Source organism: Pseudophryne corroboree, chromosome 5 (genome assembly GCF_028390025.1).
Source record: "Pseudophryne corroboree isolate aPseCor3 chromosome 5, aPseCor3.hap2, whole genome shotgun sequence".
NCBI lineage: Eukaryota > Metazoa > Chordata > Amphibia > Anura > Myobatrachidae > Pseudophryne > Pseudophryne corroboree.
The window spans coordinates 734,178,501-734,204,125 of NC_086448.1; the positions used below are offsets into that span (position 1 = coordinate 734,178,501).

The following is a 25,625-nucleotide window of genomic DNA, read 5'->3' on the forward strand; positions in this document are numbered from 1 at the left end:
CACCTCAGATGAAAGATCGGCCATGACTGTTGTAAGAGAGTGCATCCAGGCTGGAGAAGGCTCCTGTATTTACTCAGGAGTCTGCGTCTCAGCCTGAAGCTCACATGCTTCACAGACTAAAGCACCCTCCCTGTGAGCCTGTGTAAATTTCTCTTTACACTGTCTGCAGGCAAAAAGTTTCTGAGAGCCTTTAGAAACTGCTTTAGTTGCCATCTTTACACCACACACACACACACAAAGTATCCGTGGGGGGGGGGGGGCAATAGAGGGGGACGAGCACTGTCAATTAGACCCCAAATTGCCTAAATCTTCCTCCCATAGTAAACAGCCCCCTCTTTCTCCACAAATAAAGACTCTGTCCTTTAGTGCAGCAGGGCTAAAGGGAGCACAGGCGCCAAAATGGCGCTGCAGCGATATAGGGGAGAAGGGGGGCACACGCGGCCGCGGGCCAAACGGGGGAAAGGGAGGGATGGGGGCAGGTATACCCGTACTCCCTTTCACACCTAGGAGAGCAGGGCTGCCAGTAGGCTAGCAGGGGGAGGAAAGAGCCATGAGGGGGTTAAAAGGTTGAGGCAGAGGGAGGAGGCTGCATTCCAGGCCAGAGCTGCAAACAGATATCAGCACCATGCAGCATCCAGCAGCCCAGTCTCTGGAGAACAAAGAGCAGCGTAGCCTGTAGTCTCAGCAGGCAGAGCAGATCTCTTACTACAAGTTGGGCAGGGGGTCCCAGCTGCAGCAGGAGCACGCAAGCATGGAGAGCCAGCAGGGAGATCCAGAAGAAAGATGCAGCATTCCCTCCCAGCGACAGTAGCCCAGTCTCACGGGAGCAAAGAGCCAGGGAGATCCAGCAGAAAGCAAATTTTCCCACAGAGTGTCCAGGAGGAGGTGGGGGGGGGGGGGGGGGGGGGGAGTCATACCGAACAAAGATTTCCACAGGGAGAAGAGGCTGCAACTGCAGGAGCAGAGTGGTCAGGCAGAGGGAGTTGACCCTGGTGGCCAGACCCCGGCAAGGTGTCCGGCTGGAACAAAGAAGAGGAAGGGGAAATTTACAGCGGCAAGGAGGCAGAGGCACCCAACAGCACGGAGCAGCAGCACGGTGTGGTCGATTTAGCGGCCATATATGAAGGCATGCCCGCGGCCACAGAATCAGATGGTCCAGAAGCCGGGATAGAGGAGCCAGGTACATCGGGAGCAGCGTAACCATGCAGGCCCTTCTCTCAGTGCAGACGGCATCGGTCACAGTCCCATGGGAGAGCATCACCAGCGGCAAGCAGCGGATGTCACTTTTCACCGACAAGGGCTTACAGCAGGCAACGCCGGGTATCGATGGTGCAGCTGTTTCAGGCATGTGGAGAGGCAGGAGCAGTGGTACCAGCATCATGAGCAGCGGTCCGAGCATCGTGGAGGCAGCGGACAGCATCGTAGTCCAAAGAGGTGTTGGACCAACAGCACAGCGCAACGGGAGCGGCAGCACGCATTGGCAGTTTTCATCACGCTGAACAGGACACCACAGGGGAGCAGCGCAAATCACGATCCACGCTACAACAAGCCGCGGAGAGGAAGGAGCAGCGGTATCGGCATCAGGAGCGGGAGCAGCGGTCCGAGTATCGTGGAGGCAGCATCGTAGTCCACAGGGGTGTTGGACCAACAGCACAGCGGAAGCGTCAGCACGTGTCGGCAGCTTTCATCACGCCGAATAGGACACCGCAGGGGAGCAGCGCAAATCATGATCCACGCTACAACACGCTGTGGAGGTGTCACCACGAGAATCAGCCAAGATGCGCGGAGCCAAGGCAAGGACAGGAAGACACGGGCTACGCTAGGGTCGGCGATGCTCCAACACTTCTCATGGACTGCGCAAAGCACGTCCAGACGCTAGGGACACCGCTGTGCGCTTTGCTCGGCGCCAGGACTGCATCAACCGAAAGAATCATCGCTGGGGGCGGCTCAATCGAGGAGGAGATGACGCGCAGGAATGGTGAGAACATCGACAATAATAGTAAATATGCATAATGTAATTGTTACTCCAGGAAATGTGCGGAATGTACAGAATGTTAGCAATACTGTGGTTAAATTTGCGGGGGTGCTTTGTAATAGCTAGAAGGTGCAGCTGGGCTTAGAACTAGAGCAGGGCCCTGCGGAGTCAAATGAGGACGAGGCGCAGGCTTTGTGCAAACGTGCACCCTGTGGGAGGCGCTTCCGTGTCAGTAGCAGGCCATTTGCCTATACTAACCAGAAAAGGGATAGAAAAAGGGGTTTTCAAAGATATAGGTTCATTAATAGAGGCAGGTTTGAGAGAAAGGAGAAGGCCAAACAAAAGGGTGGAACACAGTCAGTACAACTATAAACAATTGAGCATTGGCTGAGCGGCATAAAGGGTACCATTGCTTCCTCTCAGCACTGGAGTTGTGACTTCAATTCCTGACCAGAGCTATATCTTATATTATATATAATGTGGAGTTTGTATGTTCTACCTGTGTTTGCCTGGTTTTCCTCTGAGGGACACTGTTTTTACCCAGAGGCAGCCATGAGCATGTTAAAATACACCAATTTCATGTATCCTGTGTATAAGGAACACAGGGGAAAGGTGTGGTGAAAATATGACGAGGTTGTCAGCGAAAAGGCCGTGGGGCATAAAGCCCATTGACTTTGGCACTAGAGACTTAGACATCTGGCTCAAAGCGCAGGCGGCGGCCATAGCTAAATGGGGCGCAGCGCCACAAAAAATCCAGTGCAGGGCATGCAAAGCAAGAAATTAGACGCTGGGTTTTTTGCATTATGCGTGCAACTACAAGCACGCATGCACGTTCTGTGGCGTGAAACACTCCGTCAAGGAGTGCAACAGAGAGAGGGGTAGTCACCCGCAAAATGGGCCCACACCAGCTGGGCCTAGGAAAAGCGAATAGTCCTGTGGAGTTGGGCAGGGGCCTGACAGGGCTGCCCAGGTATCCCAGGATTAAGGAAGCCAATTCTCTGCGGGGGGGCTTCAAGGATGGTTTTAGGGTACCTATAACCAGAGAGGCACGCCCAACGGTAGCTCCAGGGACCTAAGGTCCGTAAGGAGGCAGCTGGGGTTGGTACGCGAGAAAATCGCTAAGGAACTAGCGTTAGGCAGGACGGTGAGGCCATTCACAGCCCCGCCATGGCCAGGATGGGTAATTTCACCTTTGAGGAGGGAGGTCAGGCACATCCAGCACCTGTCCTACCCCGAAGGGGCATTGGTGACCGACGCATTAGGCAAGGAACTATGCTCAGGGCAGTACCAGCCAGTTGATGTGGCCATTAGGACGGTCCGAGCACAAGGGAGGGTGAGCAGGTCAGTCTTATGCCCTGTTAGCCACTCGAAAGAAACCCCCCTTACTGGTGGGGGTTTTAACCCTTTTTCAAAGGCAGGAGGAATTGAAGACACTGTGTGTTGAGCCTGCTTGTCCAGTTATACACACTCAAAAGCATTTGTGTTTGAAGCTCAGAGATTGGGTTTCCTGTCCATCCTACAGCAATTTTATGGCTGTCATTCAGGAAGCAGCCTTATCAGATACTCCTCTTGTGAGGTGTGATAACCCCTTGAAAGAGGCAGAGTCTGGAAGCCCGGTATCAGGCTTTTTGAGCTGGCCCACATTACAGCTCCCCCCCTGTGGTGAAAAATAAACATCCTGTTCTTTTACAATCCAGCAAAGGGGAATTACAACTGTCCTCTATGTTAATTACAGCCTGGCAGGCAGTTTAAGAAATGTCACTTACAATATAGGGAATAACATGATACTACATGTCACACAGTATATGCACAATATCATATTTCAGGATCCGATCACGTTATGGATCCTGACATTGGGAGCCCTAATGGCAAAGCTGGACTTAGAGTCAGCCTTTAGGCTGCTTCCCTTGCATCAGGAGAGCTTCAGTCTCATGGGACGAAGCTGTGGTGGATAATTTTTCAGGGGAAAATGTATTGCCGACGGGCTGCGCCATTTCGGGTGCTGTCTGCGGAGCATTCAACTCTTCCCTGCAGTGGTGCCGGCAGGTGCGCACAGGGTCAAGAGCCATAGCACACCACCTAGATGATTTCCTGGGGGCAGGGCCACAAGCTGCAGCGCAGCCAATTGCTGCGCGAACTACAGGTCATGCTGGAGGTATTCAGCGGGCCTATCGCACCAGAGAAACTGAGGGCCCAAGACAGTTTTAGCATCCGAGGGTTTCAAAGCATCGAAGTTGGTATACAATAGGAGGTTAGGAAGGTTTTTTCTAACTAACTGCTTTGAAGCGTTGGCCCACGGGCTGCCGGCAGCGGAGACGCAGAGAGGCAGCTGGTTCCCGAGGGTTTGTAACTATTGAGGTTTGCATGTAGCGTGCTACTGGTTTTGTTAGCAGAAGTTAATGGAAATGCAGCAGGATCCAATAGGGGGCAACCATTGATGTTTGCATCCGATGTTAGGAGGATAGAACGGTTTGCCTCTTCTAGCTATTTCTCGTGAGTTAGGCCCGGGCGGGGGCAGGGAGATAAGCTGCGGCAGCATGAAATTTATCACTGCGGTTTCTTAGTCAGGAACAGTGCAAGGCACGTTCAGAAACAGCCAGGGCACCTGGTCAGGTTTGGCAGTTTTGTGACAGGTGAAGCACAGGCGGCTGGCAGAGATGCAGGAATCAGGGAGTGCCCAGCAGGGGCCAAAGCAGTTTGTCTGGCCAAGAAGCTGGCCAGGAGAAAGGTGGCATGATGGTGGCCGCCAACAGGAGGGCTGGGGGCATAAGGGCCTACAGGCTGGCCAGCTTGTATGTCCAAGCCAGACAGAGAAACAAGGGAGCCACGTGCCAGCCAGCGAGGAGGGGGCTGGCGGCAGGATCAAGTTCAGTGCAAATCAAATACTTGAACTGGCAGGTTTGGAGCCGGGGCAGTTCGGGTGCCCCCCCCCCCCCTTCCTGGGTAAGGAAACGGGACTCCCGCAGGAGAGAGCGCGGCGGTGCCAAGTAGTGGGAAGCGCTAGGCTGCATGCCAGGAGGACCAGCAGCTTCTTGATCGCTGATGGAATAGAGGTGAAAGGTGCCAGCCGGCAAGGTGGGTGGTACCTGGTCAGCGGGGGGCACTGTGCAAGAGTAGCGGCCCAACACAACAGTCATTCATTTGGGAGGTAACGATGTGGGGGACACAAAGTCCCTTGATATGTTAAGAAGGATTGGGATTGGCACTGACCTAGCATGGGCAAAGGGGCATTGGCACGCAGCCAGCATCGTGTGGTCTAGCATCATCTCCAGGCTGACCTGACGCGGCGTGCGAAAGGGGGCTGCCATAGGGAGGATCAGGAAGACGGTCAATGCGGCAGTAAGTGCGTGAGGGCACTGGGAGGAAAGGTCATCAGTCAGAAGGTCAAGGGCATGTTCGGGGCAGACGGAGGCATCTGTCGGAGGTTAGCAGTGACTTGTTCAACGACGCATTGCAAAAGGCAGGGGAAGTCTAGGGAAGGGCGGATTGCAGGGTGGGGGGTTTTCGGTACCCGGGCAGGCCCGAGAACCTCAGTGGCGGGAAGAAGCGGTGCGCAAGGCAGGTGGAGCAGGGGAGCCAGCTGAGGTTGCAGATTCACCGTCTGCGAGGTGCCGCACGCCAGGCTCCAGCTGTCGCCGGCGAGCCGTCGGCTGCGCACCAGGCCAGAGTGATCTGTGGGGGCTGGCTCCATAGCGGGGGCATTGCTGAGGGCCTACGGCGTAGGTATGTGGCACGCCCCGTCATAAATCAATGATAGGCATTGATAGGGTTTGTGCCTTGCCCACCGTTCTCTGTCCCTACCCTGCAAAATGTAAAATGTAAATAAGGCAATGTTTAATAAAACTGTGGCCAATGATTAAATCCCAGATCTTGTCTCCGAGTATGATTTCAGTAGAGGAGATATTGGGGTTGGGTTAGCAGGGACGCAGCAGGCCACCCTCTCTCCCTTATGAGGAGGGAGCGCTGGTGGTCACACCGTGGATGCTGAGCAATAGAGCCTGATCCAGAGCCTTAGAAGATGGCACCTGTAGTGAGAGAACGCCGGAGTCCTTGTATGTGGGTAGCTCCTCTCCCTTCCTGTCCCACCGAGCGGTCCGCGGCAGGCTGTTTGAAATGTGTTCAGGGACTCTGAGTGCGGCTGTGGATCCCCTCCCATCAGCTGCACTAAACTGACAGGCGCCACTGCGGTGGGCGGAAGCCATTCTCCTGCCATTCCTCCTCTGGGTGCGTCGGCGTGGCCATGGACCCGTAACGCTAGCCACAAGCAGCTGTGGCGAATCCCCGGGGCAGAATCCCGCTGGCTGGAGACTTGGGGTGTGCTGCATGCAGAGCCGCCAAGTCTCCTCCCGGAGTCCGCATCCAGACAGCTGTTTGCTTCAAAGAAAAAAAAAAAGAAAAAAAAAAAATGAAAGTCTCTTAAGAGAGACTCAGCCCAGGGTACCGACTCCCTCAGGCACATTCTAAGTCTGGTGTCTGGGGGGGAAATTAAGGGGGAGGAGCCTGTCATAGCAAAAAATAATAATTAAGTGCCAGCTCCTATCTGTCACTACCTATTTCCCCATCTTAAGAAGACTTCAGTGTCCCCTATGAGCTGCAGGAGAAAAAGCAAAACCACACAACATATCATGGTATCCGGATGATAGACAGACAGGGGTATATTTACTAAGCTCCCGATTTTGACCGATTTGGTGTTTTTTCTTCAAAGTGTCATCTCGGGAATTTACTAAACTAAAATCTTGGCAGTGATGAGGGCATTCGTATTTTTTGGGAAGTAAAAAAAAAAAAATACGAACGAATACACCATCGGTCAAATACGCCTGTTATTTCATACAACTCGGTAATTTACTAAAAATTCTATTTCACAAACACTGCCGGCAATAGCCAAACACTGCCGTGAAAAAATACAATTCGTAAAAAAAAGCAGTTTTAAAATAGACCGGCTTTTTTTTACCGTGTTCTGATAGTCATGCACGGATCCATGAGATCCGTGCATGTTTATCAGTGGGAAGGGGCGGGAAAGTGTTAAAATTCTATTTTAAAAAATGCGTGGGGTCCCCCCTCCTAAACAAAACCAGCCTCGGGCTCTTTGAGACGGTCCTGGTTGTAAAAATATGGGGGGGGGAAATGACTGGGGTTCCCCCATATTTAAACAACCAGCACCTGGCTCTGCGTCCGGTCCTGGTGCAAAAAATACGTGGGACAAAAAACGTAGGGGTCCCCCGTATTTTTAGAACCAGCACCAGGCTCCACTAGTCATAGAGATAATGCCACAGCCGGGGGACACTTTTATCTTGGTCCCTGCGGCCCTGGCATTAAATCACTAACTAGTCACCCCTGGCCGGGGTACCCTGGAGGAGTGGGGACCCCTTCAATCAAGGGGTCCCCCCCTCCAGCCATCCAAGGGCCAGGGGTGAAGCCCGAGGCTGTCCCCCCCATCCAAGGGCGGCGGATGGGAGGCTAATAGCCTTGTGAAAAAATAATATTGTTTTTTGTAGCAGTACTAAAAGTCCCAGCAAGCCTCCCCCGCAAGCTGGTACTTGGAGAACCACAAGTACCAGCATGCGGTGGACAAACAGGCCCGCTGGTACCTGTAGTACTACTACAAAAAAAATACCCCAAAAAAAACAGGACACACACACCGTGACAGTAAAACTTTATTACATACATGCACACCTACATACACACATACTTACCTATGTTCACACGAGCCTCGGTCCACTTCTCCATGTAGACTCCACGGTGGTACCTGTGAAAAAAATTATACTCACATAATCCAGTGTAGCAAGTGTCCTCTTTATAATCCACGTACTTGGCAAAAAAACAAACCGGAAACCCGAACCACGCACTGAAAGGGGACCCATGTTTACACATGAGACCCCTTTCCCCGACTGCCAGGACCCCCCTGACTCCTGTCAAAAAGGGTCCCTTCTGCCAATCAGGGAGCGCCACATCGTGGCATTCTCCTGATTGGCTCTGCGCTCCTGTACTGTCAGTGAGGCTGCGCACTGAAGATACAATGTAGCGCAGAGGCGCTCCATTGTATCCAATGGTGGGAACTTTGCGGTCAGCGGTTGAGGTTACTCACGGAGGCACCCGACAGCACACCGCCAGCCTCCCTCACTCCCAGCCCCGTCACCCGCACCTGTCTTCCTGTGCCCGACAGGGCCGCACACACCGCTTCCCCCCTCCCCACTACCGCTGCACACACTCTAGCACGGAGCTGCCCGACACCTGGCCGCCATCCTCCCTCACTACCAGCCCATCTCCCTCTGCCCTTCACCAGCCCCCTCACCTGCACCTGTCTTCCACCGCCCGACAGGCCCGCACACACCGCTCCCCCCCTCCCCACTACCGCTGCACACACTCTCTCACCAGCCTCCCTCACTAGCACACCAGCTCCCTCTGCCCTTCACCAGGCCCGTCACCCGCTTCTGTCTGCCTGTGCAAGACACTCCTGTTGCCACTCCAGAAACACCCACTGCAACCTTCATCCAACACCCTCCCCATCCACTCGCAGCCCCCAACACCATCAGCCACACAATAATCTATGTGACTTATATACGAGGCAGCAGCAGCGCACCCCTCCCCCCTTCCCCACCTTGGAAGGAAGGCTGATATGGGGGGGGGGGGGAGATAACGGAATGCCTGATATTATTGACGAAGAAAGGGAGGGGCATGCCTTATAAAGGGGAGGAGATGACTGATATTGGGGGAGGGGGATGGCTCATGTTATGGGGGGGTGCCCATCTATTCTTGTGTGCCTTTTTCCCTCTTGCCATGGTGGAGGTGCTGCGATGGGAGAGGTTTTATTTTTACACCTGCCACTGGGGACAGGACTGCCAACAGCCCTGTCACCCCCACCCAGGCAGCTGCCGCTGGCGCTACTGTGGACGTGCACAGGGTCCGGACGTTGTGGTGATGCCCACTCCCGAAACAGTGTGGGACGGAGTCCCCTGTATTATACACTTTCTGCTGGGGTAGTGGGGAGGCCTGGAACCTTCACTGTAGCCCCCCTGTTTCCATCACTGTGTGACCCCAGCACACCTGCAAACCAACACATGTTGGGGGGCTTTGCAGACCTCTATGTTGCCCCTGTCTGCGCCGGCGTGGTGGGGAAGCTGGGTGTACTACGCTAACAACATACATCACTACCCAACACTTTTTACTTACACACACACACACACACACACACACACACACACACACACACACACACACACACACACAACCACTTACCCCTCTGCAATTACACTGCAACACCTACATAACCTTCCAGACCCTCCACAATCCTGCACACCACCACACAACCCCTACTACACACCCACCACCCTCTCTAAACAGCCCATGCATTCTGACAACACAATAACACACAATAACCATATGCCCACAATGGAGCCCTCCCCCACACACATGCAATAACATGCCAACTCATTTCCCACCCACCCCAACTTCCACACACTACAATACCATACACAAAGTTCCAAAAACATACAACACACAGCCATGCCACCTTCCGGTCCCATCCGCATCTTCCCCGCACCCGCCACTCCCCCAACCACAGCACCTACTAGGTGATTTACCAGGCCCTGCATGCGCTGTTCACGTCGTTGCAAGGGGCTTCGACCCCTTAACCATTGCACGCCCTTTGTCCGTGCAATATTTACCCACTCACACAATTATGATTGGATGTAATACTCCATATAATAAAAATATTGCATGCCACAAGGGTGTGCAAGGGTTAAGGGGGCGTAGCCCCTTACGACGGTGTGAAGAGCGCCCGTAGGGCGCGATGAATCACCTAGTATATATATATATATATATATATATATATATATAAAATTATTATTATTATTTTTTTATTATTATTATTATTATTATTATTATTATTATTATTTTGCCCTTGGCTCTCGCCTTCTGATCCATCCCTTTCCAGACTCCTCCTTGTGTATGAACATTCTGCCTAGGTGGAGTTGTAGGTGCAGATGGTGGTGGTGTGGTTGTTTGCCTTGTTGCATTAGATATTTTTGCGGCTAGATGCCTCTGTGCCCGTTGTCTCTGCTGCTCCCTATGGATCAAAAGTTTGGTTCTCGTTTGCTCCAAAACAGCTCCTGTCATGTATGTTTAACATAGGAAATCTTAAAACGCTCATGTCGCAGTAATTACAGCATGAGCTTCTGCAAGTTGCTGTGTTGTATATGACAAACACTTAACCAGGAGTTCCCACAGTAAATCTCCCTAGCTCTCAACAGAAATTAGCGCAGTGGCAAGCCTGGAGAGGTAAGTATTGAAGAAACGGGTGCAGGGTGTGCGGTACACACGGACCCCTGGGTCCAGGGGGATGCATATCACACACCCTCCACCCATTTCTTCAATACTTACCTCTCCGGTGTCCCACGTTGGCAGCACTGCAGAAGTCACCAGGAAAATGGCATGGCGGACATTTTCCCAGCATTTTACGCATGTACAGTAAGATAATGACTGGGAAAATTTCCTATTTCACCAGAGATCTCCGAATGTGCTGTAGACAGGGGTGTAGCGAGGGTGGCTCCAGTGGAGCACGAGCTCCGGGTGCTGGAAAAGTTAGAGGGCGCGTAGCCGCCCGCACCCCTCCCTCCGTCCACTATATCGCGAGCCGCTGTACAGGCAGCTGCAGAGCAGGAGAAGGAGAAGGGCGCACACTGACTCGGAGACAATGTAGGGTGCAGGGCAGGCCATAGGCGACAGTAGGAGACACTGACAGCCGGCACATGCCAGAGCTCTGCTGCCCTCTTTATATGTCTCAATGTCTGCGTGTAGCTGTGCAGCAGGGTTACTTCTGATCTTCCACACTACTCTCTGCCCCAGCTGCTACAGCACCTCTTTCTGCCCCGGCTGCTGCAGCACCCCTCTCTGTCCCAGCTGCTACTGCAGCACCTCTCTCTGTATTAAAAGCTGCAGATTAACATGTATAAGCGGCTCTACTGTGGTGTAACGTGTATAAATGGCTCTACTGTGGCATAACATGTATAAGGGGCTTTACTGTGTGGCGTAACGTGTATAAGGGGCTTTACTGTGTTGTGTAACGTGTATAAGGGGCTCTACTGTGTGGCGTAAAGTGACTAACGGACACTATTTTGGTGTAATGTGAATAACGGACAATACTGTAAGGTGCAATCTGAATTGGAACTATTCTGTGGCCACAACCATTCCCATGAAGCCAGGCCCCTCTATTTTTATTGCGCGCCTTAGATGTGTACTGTCCCTATTTTAAACATGGGGGAAACGTTTGCCCTAAGATCCACAAGATCTAGAACCGACCCTGTCACCAATTTAGGATTTTTTAATATTTTTTCTTTTCAAATGTAACATGCCCACAATTCAATACAGGGTAGGGGGTGCCGAAACATACCCTTGCTCCAGGCACCATGGCACCTAGCTACACCTCTGCCTATAGATTCTGGCCCAGCGCCAGAATCTACTAGTGTTCACAAATGCACTGTTAGAGAAAGGGGGCCCGGACAAAGGGGGTCATTCAGATCTGATCGCTGCTGTGCGTTTTCGCAGAGCGGGCAATCAGATCCGAACTGCGCATGCGTATGCTCAGCAATGCACTAGCGCGTCGCACAACAGCAACAGGCATCGACGCCTGGTGACGGAATGGGACGAAAAATCCGAACGCATGGGCGTTCGCAAGGTGATTGACAGGAAGAGGCCGTTTGTGGGTGGCAACTGACCGTTTTCCAGGAATGTCTGGAAAAACGCAGACGGGCTCAGGCGTTTTCAGGGAGGGTGTCTGACGTCAGCTCCGGCCCCGATCAGCAGGAAACAATCACACGGAAAGAGTAAGTTCTGGGCTGCTCAGAGACTGCACAAAATCAGTTTGTGCAACTCTGCTACACAAACGATCGCACACTTGCACCACGATTTAACTGTCTCCCTGTAGGCGGCGACTATCTGATCGCAGGGCAGCAAAAAACAGCCCAGCGATCAGATATGAATTACCCCCAAAGACTGAACACAGGCTCCCTCCTCTCTTTATATATCTCTGAATTAGCGTGACTTATTTTTGTCAGCCCCCCAAGCAGGTTAAAAGTCTACATAAATAAATATTTAATTGTAAAAATGTGTGAACTTTGTTCAGAATCTCTGGTTCACTGCTCCTAATCATTAGTTTGCCACTGACATGTAAATAACATCATTTGAGAATTGATACTAACATTTCATTTTTGGGATGACATTCAGCAAACAAAAACAAAAAAAGTCTTCAGTGATGTGTGTCAGGTATATGGACCCACCAACCGAGTGTGAATTACAGGTGGGTGTCGGGATTCCGGCTGTAGGTATATTACCAGGCGTCGGTCTCCCGTCAGCCGATAAAGTGACTGCATCCCATTGCTACATATCATCTTTGACAACTAGAGGGCGCAAAATCCTTTGACCTTTTAACTACAATGAATAAAATGTTTTGTAGCAGAACATTATGTACATTATGTAGTATAAGCCATTGCCTGAGGCAATGGCTTATACCTTAGATTTCTTTTTACAGGCTTACTTCCAAATTACACTGAATTATATAATTAATCAGTATTTTTGAGTCACTATGTCTGGATCAGTTTGGACCCGGAGCCCTTCCTACAGTTATTTGGATGCAACCCATCGGCTGCTTGACAGTCACAAGATCGCACTGAAGCTAATCATTGAGAGGTGATTGGCCCTGCAGTGGTCTTCTGGCTTGCTGTGCATAAAAATACTTTAAATACATATTGGTGTGTATATATCCAGAACTTTGGGATCCGAGCTGGGATCCGAGTCCGGCACGACTTCCCGCTTTCCTCGGATCTTAAAACGAGGCAAAACTTCATCGTCGCTCTGTCAGATTCTCGCAGTTTTTAGATTCTATATGCTTCCCGGTGATTGGTGCCATCTTCACTCCAGCTTTGGATGTTGTACAGCATGGACGTGTCCGTGTTGTCTGCTGCTGTGGACTCACATTTAGGGGCTGCTGTGACATCTAAGGGGCTGCTATCTAAGGGCAGAGCCGGCCTTAGCTATAGGCAGGCTAGGCATTTGCCTAGGGCATTCAAGCATGTCTAGGGGCATCCAAGCATGTCCCTGCAGTATCTCATGCTGGGAGGGACAGTCCGCAAACTAACTGTTACTTTCCAAATGTAGTCAATCAGTACTTGTATACACTGCTGTTTACATTTGTCAAAAAAAATGCACACTGTGCCTTAAACTTCCTCCGACATGCTTGAATGCCCCTGACTTGTGAGACCTCAGACAGACAGCAGAAGCCCAGTAAATGCAATTCCTGGACCTGTGACATTTTTACTGACTATATAAGGTTATTACTGGATGGCTTCTTATGATAACACATGTGTATTTTGTAAGACTGCTTCACAGAAACCTGACATCACCTATACTGCTTGTGCACATGGGGGAGGGGGACCCTGCCATCCTGTGTGTGTCCCTTATCCCTGTGCAAACCCCAGGTGTCTGCAGGGACATAACATGGGCAGTGTTCTCCCCACACTTTATTTCCTAGTCAGTCCATACCGTAAAATTCCCCTGCCATCTAGCACTGTAACGTGGTCAGTAAGTTGCGTTGTGCTATTTCTAAACATCAGTTCAGCGTGACTTTCGGACACATCAGACTGGAGGGCAGAGCATTTAGCTCCCACAGTATAAGTAAAGGGCATGCAGTTAACGGGAGTAACAGACACCAGCAAACACACTGAATAGTGAAGAGAATGGACAGTTTCTACATGTTTGATACTGATCTTTTTGTATAACCAGCAAATGTGGCAGTATATGTGTATTGGGCATTACTAATGTGGGGCATATGTGTAAGGTGCATTACTGTGTGGCATTATGTGTATTATGGGCATTACTAATGTGGGGCATATGTGTAAGGTTCCTTTACTGTGTGGAATTATATGTATTATGGTCATTACTGTGTGGCATTGTGCAGAGTTGAACTGGCCCACAGGGTAACCCCCCGGTGGGCCCCACTACCTGAGTATTGCAGGTACAGATGCAGAACTAGCGGCGGAGCTAGGGGGCACCAGACAAAATTTTGCCTAGGGCACCAAATTGGCTAGGGCCAGCTCTGTCTAAGGGGCTGCTGTGACATCTATCTAAGGGGCTGCTGTGATGTGTAAGGGGCTGCTGTGATGTGTAAGGGGCTGCTGTGGGCTCACATTTAAGGGATGCTGTGTCATATATCGAAGGGGCTGCTGTGACATCTAAGGGACTGTTGTGTCCTCATACAAGTGCTGCTGTGTCGTCCATGGGCTGCTCTGTCTGTCAAGGGCGTGCTCTATGTCAGTCCATCCGGTGGCTTTGCACCAGTGTTAAAAAAAAAAAAAAAAATGTAATTCTATTTTGTGCTGTACCCCAGTATACATCCAGAGGCTGCTGCCGTGTCCGTCCATCAAGGGGCTGCTCCGTCCATTAAGGGGTGCTCTGTCCATCCATCCAGGGGCTCAACCCCAGTGTAAAATTAAAATAATAAAAACTAAAAATAAATAGCCTAAAATTTTAATTGTAAAAAAAAAAATATTTTTTGTTTGTGCTGTACCCGGTGTACTATACAATTTTTATTTTATTTTCATACTATTTCATATTGTCAGACCACAGTATATTATTTACTACTCATAAACGCATTCTGCGATGCTGTCGGTGTAGTCAACCGCAGTGTGTAATTTTTTCTGATTAATTTTATTTATTTATTTTTATTTTTTTTTATTTTTTTCTGATTAATTTTATATTTCTGATTAATTTGTGTGACACTGTAACCGCCGGTGTGTGATATAAAAAATACTTCTACATATTTTTTACTCATTTGTGCGACACTCTAATCGCAGTGTGTGATATAAAAAATAATATACTGTATATATTTTTATTTAAATTTATATTTTATGCTGTGTTATCCCAGTATACATCCAAAGACTGCAGCTGCTCCATCCATCTAGGGGTGTTTTGTCAGTCCATCCAAAATAAAACACATCTTTTTATTTAGATTTTGTTCTATATCCTCCCAGAATACTTCCAGGCGTGCTCCGTCCAGTTCAGGGTGTGGTGTCCATAGCTCATATTCTTATGTTATAACTTATTGTCCTGTTTTCATAATTCTTCTTATCACCACATTGTGATTCATTCAAATTAGTATTATTAATAATTATAAATTAGCTAAATTTAAATTAAATGAATATAAATAAAAACTCTCCACACTTATATACTGCACTTTCTTCATATCGATGATATATTTTAGGAAATTAAGACTTTGATCCTAAATAAATTAAATTAATTAAATTAAAATAAATTGCAATTAAAATAAATTTAATAAATTAAATCAAAAATATTGTCTTCATTTTATTCTTCTTTGCCTTAATCATCTTTTTGTGAACTGAAATCTTGAGCCTTGCCTAATGTGTTGTTTTTTTTTTAAAACATTATTTTTTTAAATATTTTATTCTCCCAGTATATACATCCAAGGGCTGCTGCTGCTCCGTCCAGCTACCCCGGTGCAACCTTTTGGCCTAAACTGGATGCAAACATTATTGTGAGCTGTGAGGTGTTCAGAAGAGTATGAAAATGAGTGAAAACTAATGTTATTGAGGATAATAATACTGTAGGAACAAAAACACCCCCAAATACTGTTATTTTAGCTGTTTTTATGATTATTTTTTAAAAATTTTAAATACAGATCCAAAACCAAAACCCGCAAGGGCGGTTTTGGGAAATCCAATACAGATCCAAAACCCGAAGGAGATACAGATCCAAAACCCGAAAAATGGCCCGGCGCACACCCCTAATATATAGTAGTACATTTTTTCTTCTAGAATGTACCACTTTATAGAGAAAATGTGTAATGCACATCAGTTCCTGCCTCATTGGAACTTACAATCTTTATTCCTTTCATGGACATATATACACGTAAGGGTTAATTTTCTGTCAGAAGTCACTTAAGCTTCCAGTATTTTGGGATTGTGGGAGGAACCCTGAGCACCCGGAAAAGAGCCTAGGACAACCTAGGATGTCTAAACACTGAGGGGGAACTGTATCAAGGTAGGGACATAAATTCATCCCAGGAGACCAGAGGTGAAAACAGATGGAGCTGCGCCAAGCCAACCCCCTACCCATGTCGCCTGTCAGTGTAGCAGCACAGCTATGCAGCTCTCTCTAACCTCATTCCCCTGTGTTTCTGCAGTTCCAGTAACTCAGTGTATCACCAGCCAGCTCCCCTTCTGTCTCACCAGTCAGCTAAATTCCAGCCTCCCTTCTGTCTCACCAGCCAGCTCTCCTCTGTTTCACCAGCCAGCCTGACCCCATTCTGTCTCAGAGGCAGCCAGCCACTTACACATCTGTCTCACCAGCCAGGCGGTCCACCTCTGTCTCATCAGCCAGCTAGTCCCCCTCTGTCTCACCCACCAGCCAGTCCCCCTCTGTCTCACCCACCAGCCAGTTCCCCTCTATCTCACCAGCCAGCTAGCCCCCTTCTGTCTCACCAGCCAGCCCCTCTCTATCTCATGAGCCAGCCAGACCCCCTTCTGTCTCACAAGGCTCCTAGTGTGTCCCCATCCAGCTAACTTTTATCTCTCCAGCTCTGGCCCCCTGCGGCCTACTTACCTTCTCCTGTGTCTCTGGCAGCTCCCATTCACTCTTTGGCTGCTGCTGTCTACTCTGTCATTGCTGTGGCATGTGGCGTCAATAAAAAAAACAAAATTTTTTTATTGTACCAGGCAGATGACAACAAGTGACAGTGCCTGCCTGGAAACCACAGATAGATCCATCTATAAACAGAGGTTATAGATGGATCTCTCTGTGCCCCTGACAGCTGGCACCAGGAGGCCAATGCTTCCATGGCCTCCAGGAGTTCCGCCACTGTATCAAAGCTTGGAGAGTGATAACGTGCCACCCAATCAGCTCCTGTCATTTTTCAAATACAGCCTGTGACATCACAGTTAGGAGCTCGTTATCTGGTATTTTATCTCTCTGTACTTTATCTCTCTACACGCTTAGATACATGTCCCCCGAATGACTGATAGAATATGACTCCTTGTGTGTTTTTAATGTGCTGCGGTGCCCTCAGACCTGCAAGAGCAGCAGCTGGAAACTTCTATCCTATGATGCTGCTGCGTCTATACAGTATATCTTATGTTCTTGAAGTAGGGTGCTGGGCTATAGTGCCACAACCCAGCGCTACACTACCAATCTGCGAAACAGAAAATGCTGCATCCCAAATCCTGCCTACTAATGAAAGACGAAGCAAGGAAGAGGATATAGCTCTGTATCTATGCAAGCCCTAGGGAGATTTAAAAGTCATTAAAGACCATTTCATTTCCCCTTAAATTTATCAGTTGAGCTTTAAGTATCTGTACCATTCAAATAGTGTTGCAGAATGGAGCATGCCACTGCTCTATCTTCATCTCCTAAGAGAAGCATCTTCACCTTTAACAAGATGGCCACCCTCTGTACTTCTGTGCATGCATGGTACTATCTTATTACTGTGTTAAAGCACCACAGTTTGCTCAGTGACCTTATTAGTATCTGGCTGGATCACACAAGAGCTGCATCGATAGGGATAGTATCGTGCAGGATCCAAACACCTTTTAGGTAGACAATCAGCAAAAAATGGCCAAAGGTCCGATCAGAAATAATTTTATATTTTTATTCCTTTGCTGCTGCTGACATGAGGGATACTGAGCCCCCAAGAAAACCTACAGAAAAAAAATTGTTACAGCACTTCTGAGGAAGCCGCTGACATCCACAATAGGCGGGGAAATGCGCTAAGTTTGAATACCCAGCTCCACGATACACCTGATCAGTCGCTCGGTGTGTGTCACCTCTAGAGATGACTGCCAGAAAGGAGTGGAGCAATCGGGAGGACCATCCAAGACCTTTTAAAGCAAAGTGGTGAGACCATTTTCTGAAATAATTATAATCACGGTCTGGCCAGTTGTGAAAAAGTGACTTTCATTATCTAATTCTGCAAACAAAATTATTTGGTGGGTTTATACCTTAAGCCGCAAATGGAAGGAATATGACATTTCACTAAACCACCTGCTTGATTGCTTAGAAGATAAAGCTGCAAAGTCGATCATTCATTGTGGTTTTTATAAAAACACATTGCTGGAACTGTTTTAGTCGTACGATATCAATTAGCAAGTTGGATCCATAATCCTTATTTGGATATATTCAGGACTACACAGCTATTTATGTTTTGCTGAATCAACTAAAAAGCTGCTTGCTACAATTCTTTGGGAATGTGCTAACAGTTATTGTATCTTTTCATAAGGTACTAAAGTTATCTTTGACACGTTATTGCAAGGTTGTGTCTTTGAATTCTTTCTGACTATGCCAAAGAAAGAGATACAATATGTTGTAACAATATAGCAGCCTTCCAGGCGAGACATAATTTTTTCAATTTATTTTTAAAAGATGTATAAATTTATTGTTGATCTGTGTTTAAAATAAAGATAAAGATAAAGATATACATGTGTTTTTATTCTAGTGCGCTGTGACAATTTTGTATTACTACCTTTTAGATAGGTATGCTAACTCTCCCCCCTTACCCCCCTAACCCTCCCTACCTGCAGTCTAACCCTACACAGCCTAACCTTAACCCTCCCCCCTCAGTGCCTAACTTTAACCCTCCCCCCCCCCCGCAGTCTAACCCTACCCGTACCCCATTAGTGCCTAACCCTCCTTTCTTAGTTCCTAACCCTAACCTCCACCCCTGCAGCCAACCCTAACCCTCCCTCTAGTGCCTAAATCTAACCAAGCACAGCCTAACCCTCCTCAGCATACTTACGATCGGGAAGCTGAGAGTCGGGATTCCAGCGATGGCATTGTGAGCGATGTCGGGATCCCGGCATCAGTCTTCTGACCAGTGTCAGGATTCCAGCGTAGGTATTCTGACTGCCGGTATCCCGACCACTGGATACCCATCCATGTTCATTAAGCTGTGAGGTTCAGAGAATTTGACCACCTGGAAATTTTCTATGTAAATGCAATTGAAGCATGAGAGGTTCTAGAAAGTAAATGAAAATAAGGTGAAAATGTCCACACAGACACTAATCTTGATTCTTCCTTCCCCAGTCACCAAATTTTAAGTTTTAATATCAAATATTATGAAAGGGAGGTGCACCCAGGAATAAGGTAAACAGATATCAAAAGAAAAAAAGTGTTCCTATAAAGGGCACTCGTGGACTGATTGAGTTAGATCATAATTGAAAAAAGGAATTCAAATGTGCCAGTGACCCATACAAATAATTAAAACATAACATTTATATACTGTAATATAATATATTATATATTATTATATTATATATCATTTAGATAACCTTACATTTTGCTTGCCTATTTTAAGGAATTTAATCAATGTTATGTTTTAATTGTTTGCATGGGTCACTAGTATATTTCAGTTCTTTATTGTAATTATGATTTAACTCAATGGGGGGAATTTAAATGTTTGAAAAGTCGGTTGGGTGTCTGTTTTTCCTGTCTATTAGATAGTAAAAAACAGACAAACAATTGAATTGAGTACCCTCCAATCAGTCCGTGAGTGCCCCTTAACTGGCGATTTTTTCCCCAAAAAACGGCTCTGAAATTGTCGGGTATTTTTATGAGTGAGTTAATTGAAGAACATGAATTTAACCCTATCCAAAATGATTTTAGCTAAATATATATTTTTATTTTATTTTAACATATCGAAACATCGATTGGGAACATCATGACCATCGGAAACATTGCGACCATCGCGGCTTGGGGGGGGGGGGGGCTTGGGAGGGTTCATTTACACTCCCCAGCGGCTGCTATTGTCTGCAGCCTTTGGAGGGGGGTCCTGCCGTGCTGACTGATCAGCAGTGATCGGCAGCACGGTAATCAGTAGGGGAGAGTGCAGGGAGGCAGCAGTAGTAGAGGGAAGTTTCTCTTCCCTGCTGCTGATAACACTGTGAATCTGACTGGTCACATCCTGTGTGACCAGGTCAGATAAAGCACTTGCAGGCATGGTCGCTTCTGATGCAACCATGCCAGGCAAGTGGTTAATACTTTTCCCTTTTCTGTTGATATAGGTTGTAGAAAGTTGATCAAGGTGACAGTACAAACACAGACAACATGAAAATAGCTATGGGAACAATAGGCTTAGGTGTTGAACAACACGTTTATTCTGTTATACATGGGAAAATGTCAACTAAAGAAATGCGAACAGCACTGAGGTATATATTATATAAAACCAAGTTGAGTGAATACATAAGTATAAACAACTACATTGATAGAATGACATTTATATCACAGCAGTTAACATCTGTAGGAGTCCAAGTAGATGACAAGGAGATTGCTATGGCAATGCTACAGAATTTAATATTATTTAATGCCTGACTTTGGTTTCCTGGTGGTAGTGTTGAAAGCCAACACAGCCAGTGACACTAAGAACAGGGGGTGGGAGGACCCGCTGCTGCTAACCCCCTTCCCCATTTCCTTGCCGGCAGCAGCACTTCAATCAGGAACTGAGAAGAGACTGATGCTGTAGCAGCCTCTCTCTCCAGCTCAGCACATGCAGCTGTGCACTGGGCTTGGGAGATAGGCTTCTAAAGAAGCAGTCAGTTCTCTCTATTCCTGTGTGATATGCAGGGGAAGAATGATCACACTCCCCCGCCCACCAAATCTGTCATTGGTGCCTCCTCTGTACGGCACAAGCGGCTGAAGAGAAAGTGTTTTTTTTATATTTTAGAAGGAGGAGGTTTGGCCACACCTCCCTGAGTTGGCCATGCCCCTTGCCAGTACTTGGACCCAACAGAGCTGTCAGCGCTCCTGAATATAGCAAAAATATCTACAGAAATTGTCAGGAAAAACTGCTACAGTTCCAAGAGCGTTGTGCAAGTTGAGTTCAATTTTGAGAATTCTGCTCTACACACTAAAAGTGAAAGCCCAAAAAACGGAAATACTGTTAGAACCCGTTGAAGGTCCTGCTTTTTTTGGGACACTGTGGCCCAGATATATTCATAGCATTTTACTTGCTGTGCAGTCCCTTTGTGCAGTGCATCCCAATACCATGATTCCCAGGAACTTTTGTTAAGGGCATAGCCATTGTGGAAAACTGATTGATCAACTATGTGAATCATTGGAGAGAGCCAGGTGAGGAAATCCAGCCCATTAAAGTCTAGTCTCACTTTGAGGTTATTCTGATGCATGCTGAGGAAGTCTGAAAGTCATAGGGGGAAATGTAATAGGGTGTGAGAATCAGAAAGTGAGAGATTTTGGTCAAATTCTCCTGTTTTTTTTAAAGTGGCAATCATTTAAATGGCAAAATCAACATGGTTTTGCCATGTAAATGATTGCCACTTTAAAAAAACCAGGAGAATTTGACCAAAATCTCTCACTTTCTGATTCTCACACCCTATTACATTTCCCCCCTTTGTCTGCAAGCTTTACCAAGAGACTTCTCACACTCTTGCCTAATTCAATCTTGTTCACAGCAAGAGATTCCTTGTTCACAGTATCCTGTTTCAAAACATGTCTGGAAATTCTTTGCATTTATTCACAGCCATAGGTGTGCGCAGGGGGGGTGCCTGGTGCGCACAGGCACCCCCTAATGTCTGGCACCCCGATCTCACATGCCTGTCGCAGCGATTGCGAGCAGGCTGATTACTGTCCCCTCTGCGCTGCACCCTTACAGGACTGTATTACTGACCAGACGCCTGGGTTAATCAAGGGTGCCACTGCCACCGGCTTTCAAACTCCCGGCTCCACCTCCATGTACAAAAACAGCGTGATGTGACGTGATTACGTCATGCTGCTCGCACGCCCACCCGTCACACGCCCACCTCGCTCCTTCTATGCTATGTCAACGCCAGCCACTGATGAGGAGCAGCATGCAGCCAGCGTTCCTCTTAGGAAGACAAATTCAATACTGGCAGACGGCCGGCAGCAGCATTGACACGTCACTCGTTTTTCCAGCAGCAGCAGTACTACTCTGCGACTGTCAGTGACAGTAAGTGGCTGACTTGTAAGTAAGCTGCTGCAGCTGGCAGGGGAAAGTGAGGGGGAGCCAGACCAGGCTGAGGAGGAGCAGTGTAATTGCAGTGAGTGTTTGTTTGGTGCACACCACAACATCTGACAATGTATCTGCTTTATTAGGATTGGTACAAGGGTGGATATTTTATATTGCGTTGACCGTCAGTAGATGGTGCTAAACACGCCCAAAAGGCGGTGCTAGACACACCCCTCCAACGCTGCACCCCCTAATAAAATGTGCTGCGCACGCCTATGTTCACAGCCTGTTCATAGTCCTGGACCCTTGTCAGATATCTGGATGTTAATCAGGATTTCATGTTTGCTAAACTTTCATTGCTGCAAGTGTAAACTTCCTTGCTTTAAGTGCCATATACACAAGAGAGATGTGTGCTGAGCGAACTGCGGGGCCGCGCATTGCAATCGCTGTGGGGAGTACACACGAGTGATCTGTGCTTAAAATCTAAGCAATCTAGTCTGATTGCTCAGATTTTAAGCATGTATCTCTCCATGAGTACCCCCCTTTAGAGTGCCACAGACTCTTGCTAATTAATGAACTTTGTTACAACATCTTTCCCTGCACTACAAACTAATGAGTTATTGTTTTCCTTGCAATATTTAATGCTGATTGTGTCCTGTCAATATAACAATAAATAGAACTGTTTGTAAAAAAATTGCAGTTCTAGTTTGCACACTAAGACTGTTTGAATATAGTGGGTTCATGTTTCATGCATTTTCTGATCTGAATTAGAGCTGGTTCCTAACAAATACTATTTTTATGTATGTCATAAAGTAGGACACAAAGCGTCCGAATGAAAACTAAAGAATGTAAATGTTACACAAAGCATGAAGTGCAGCAGTAAGGATGAGTCAGCTTTGAGTGTCACAGATATATTGAGTGTCATTGGTATACTGACTCAGGTGCCATAAGACATTTTAGTTGCAGTAAAGAGTGATTCACTACCATGAACACGTGTGATTCTATAATGATCAAAGGAATTTGGAAATGGAGTGCTAACACCTATGAAAGTTGGAACAGTCACTAACAGCTTGAAAATAGGGACCAAAACCAAAGTCACAGAAATCCAAGATGTGCTTTATGTACTAGACATTTGGAGAAACCTCATAGCCATAAGTATGTTTAGAGCAAAGAGGCTACAGATTCCTGTTCGCAAAAGGAAAGTGTATTGTATGGAGGAGAAGAGGGACTATAATAGCAACAGATACTTGGTGTCATCAATGGGTTCAGTATGAATGAATAGCGGACAGGATGCCGGCGGTCACAATACCAATGCCGGCATCCCAATCTGTGAAATCCCAACAAAGCCAAGATAAGTATGTTGCCTCCTCTCCCCTACTCCATAATCCCCCCTTCCTGCAGCCTAACCCTAACCTCCCCCTTAGTGCCTAACCCTAACCTCGCCCTGGTAGTGCCTAAACCTAACCCCCCCTAGCTCGCAGCCTAACCATAACACTCCCCCTTTAGTGCCTAAACCTAACCTCCCCTGGTGGTGCCTACCCCCCCCCCCTCCTTGTAACCTAACCCTAACCCCCTTGCCCCACAGCTTAACCCTAACTTCCTCAGGTGGTGCCTTAACCTAACCCCCTCCGGCCATAACTCTAACCAGCCTGCTGTACTTACAATTGGATGTCAGCTGTCGTGATTCCGTAGTCGGTCTCCTGACCCTTTTGGGATTCCGGTGTCTGCATTCTGACAGGTATTGTGATTCCAGTGTCGGCATTCCATCAACAAATACTTGGTGCCATGTGAGGATTACTACTGAGTTTCAGTCTATGGAACTCTGGCACAGAAGATTAGGACATCTCATATATGACAATGTTCAGATACTTCTAAACTGAATGGTTAAAGGAATATCAGTGTCTGATATAGAAAAGCCAGTATGTGTAAGTTAGCTATCTTGTTACTGTGTGATTTCCACAGTGGGACATGGACGTGGTCAACTTAGATCAGTGAACCTGCGAGTATCCAGATATGTCCTGTAAGTATTAGATGCCATATTACCACACTACTACCTCTATACATGATCAGATAGTCCTCTTTATGCTCCATTCAAGCTCTGCTCCATCTAGAATACCTGAAATGTGAGTAGGGCTGTTCAAACTCTGCTGCACTTCAAATAAACTAGACACATATTTAAGCACTTGTTATCCGCTAATGTAGCTATTGTACTCTGTATTTCACCACCAATAGCACCAGGGGCGGATTGGGAACTAAAAGTGGCACTATAAAATTTTGTTGAAGTGGCCCGAGAGCCAAGAGGTATAACATATCAGAATCAGAATAAGCTTTATTGGCCAGGTGTACTCACGTACACTAGGATTTTTTTGCGGTACAGTGCATAGCCAAGCAGCAACATGAAGGCAGAATGCATAGCATAAGAAGGTGGATAAAACGCAGCATACATTACAAACATTACACATATGAGTTCATACTGCACATTGCAACTGTACGATAGACTAGACATATTAGACATATACATATTGGACTTTTTATATATTGTTCAGCTGGAGGACAGCTAGTGGGAAAAAGCTTTTAATGGATCTGGTCGACTTTGCGGGAATCGACCTGTAGCGTCTGCCTGATGAAAGCGGTTCAAACAGTTTGTGACCTGGATGCTGCATATCTGCCAGGATTTTCTCTGCTCGCTTCCTGACCCTTGACTGATATAATTCCTGGATGGGAGTGAGGTCAGCCCCAACAATCCTTTCAGCTGTCCTCACCACCCTTTGCAGCCTCCGTCTGTCACTCTCATTGAGAGCTCCATACTAGACTGCGATCGAGTAACATAGGACCAATTCTATGATCGCTGTGTAGAAGATGAGCAGCAACTTCTGCGAGATGTTGAATTTCCTGAGTTGCCTCAGAATGAACATCCGCTGCTGGGCCTTCTTTACGAGTGCTTATGTTGGGTCCCCATTTGAGGTCTCGGGACATTTTTGACCCTAGTAATTTGAAGGAGTCGACCCACGAAAACCACACTGTTGACTATAACAAGTGGTTGCATGGAGTTGGGTTTCCTTCTGAAGTCCACCACCATCTCAATTGTTTTGAGGGGATTTAGGTCAAGGTTGTTCCTGCCGCACCACTGCATTAGCCGTTCCACTTCGCGTCTGTATGCAGATTCGTCTTCGTCCTTGATTAAGCCGATGACGGTGGTGTCGTCTGCAAATTTTATAATTTTTACTGATTGCTCGGCCGAGGTGCAGTCGTTGGTATATAGAGAGAAGAGCAGGGGGGAGAGGACACATCCTTGAGGGGCCCTGGTGCTGATCGTGCGCCCACTAGACTGTTTCCTTGCAGTCAGGAAGTCGACTATCCTGAAGCATGTTGATTCTGGGACCCCTAAGGAGAGAAGTTTAGCTTGCAGGATACTGGGGACGATTGTGTTGAATGCCGAACTGAAGTTGACGAATAGAACCCTCGCATAAGAGCCCGGTCGGTCTAGGTGCTGTAGGATGTAGTGCAGCCCCAAGTTAACTGCGTCTTCGACACTCCTGTTCGCTCAGTTTGCGAAATGCAAGGGGTCTAGATGGGTGTTAGTCGCTTCTCTCTGCTGGTTCAGCACCAGCCGTTCAAACACTTTCATTGCCACAAATGTTAGTGCAATCAGCCTGTAGTCATTTAGGTCTT

At 47.6% G+C, this 25,625-nt stretch overlaps 1 protein-coding gene across 1 annotated transcript in view; it reads left to right on the forward strand.

Moving 5' to 3' along the window:
• The first annotated feature begins 924 nt into the window (after nt 1-924).
• Nucleotides 925-25,625, forward strand: part of OSGIN2 (oxidative stress induced growth inhibitor family member 2) — a 204,839-nt gene continuing 180,138 nt past the window's right edge. The window contains exon 1 of the mRNA XM_063924074.1: nt 925-1,978. The gene's annotated coding sequence lies outside the window, so the exon portion shown is untranslated. The remainder of the gene's footprint in view (nt 1,979-25,625) is intronic.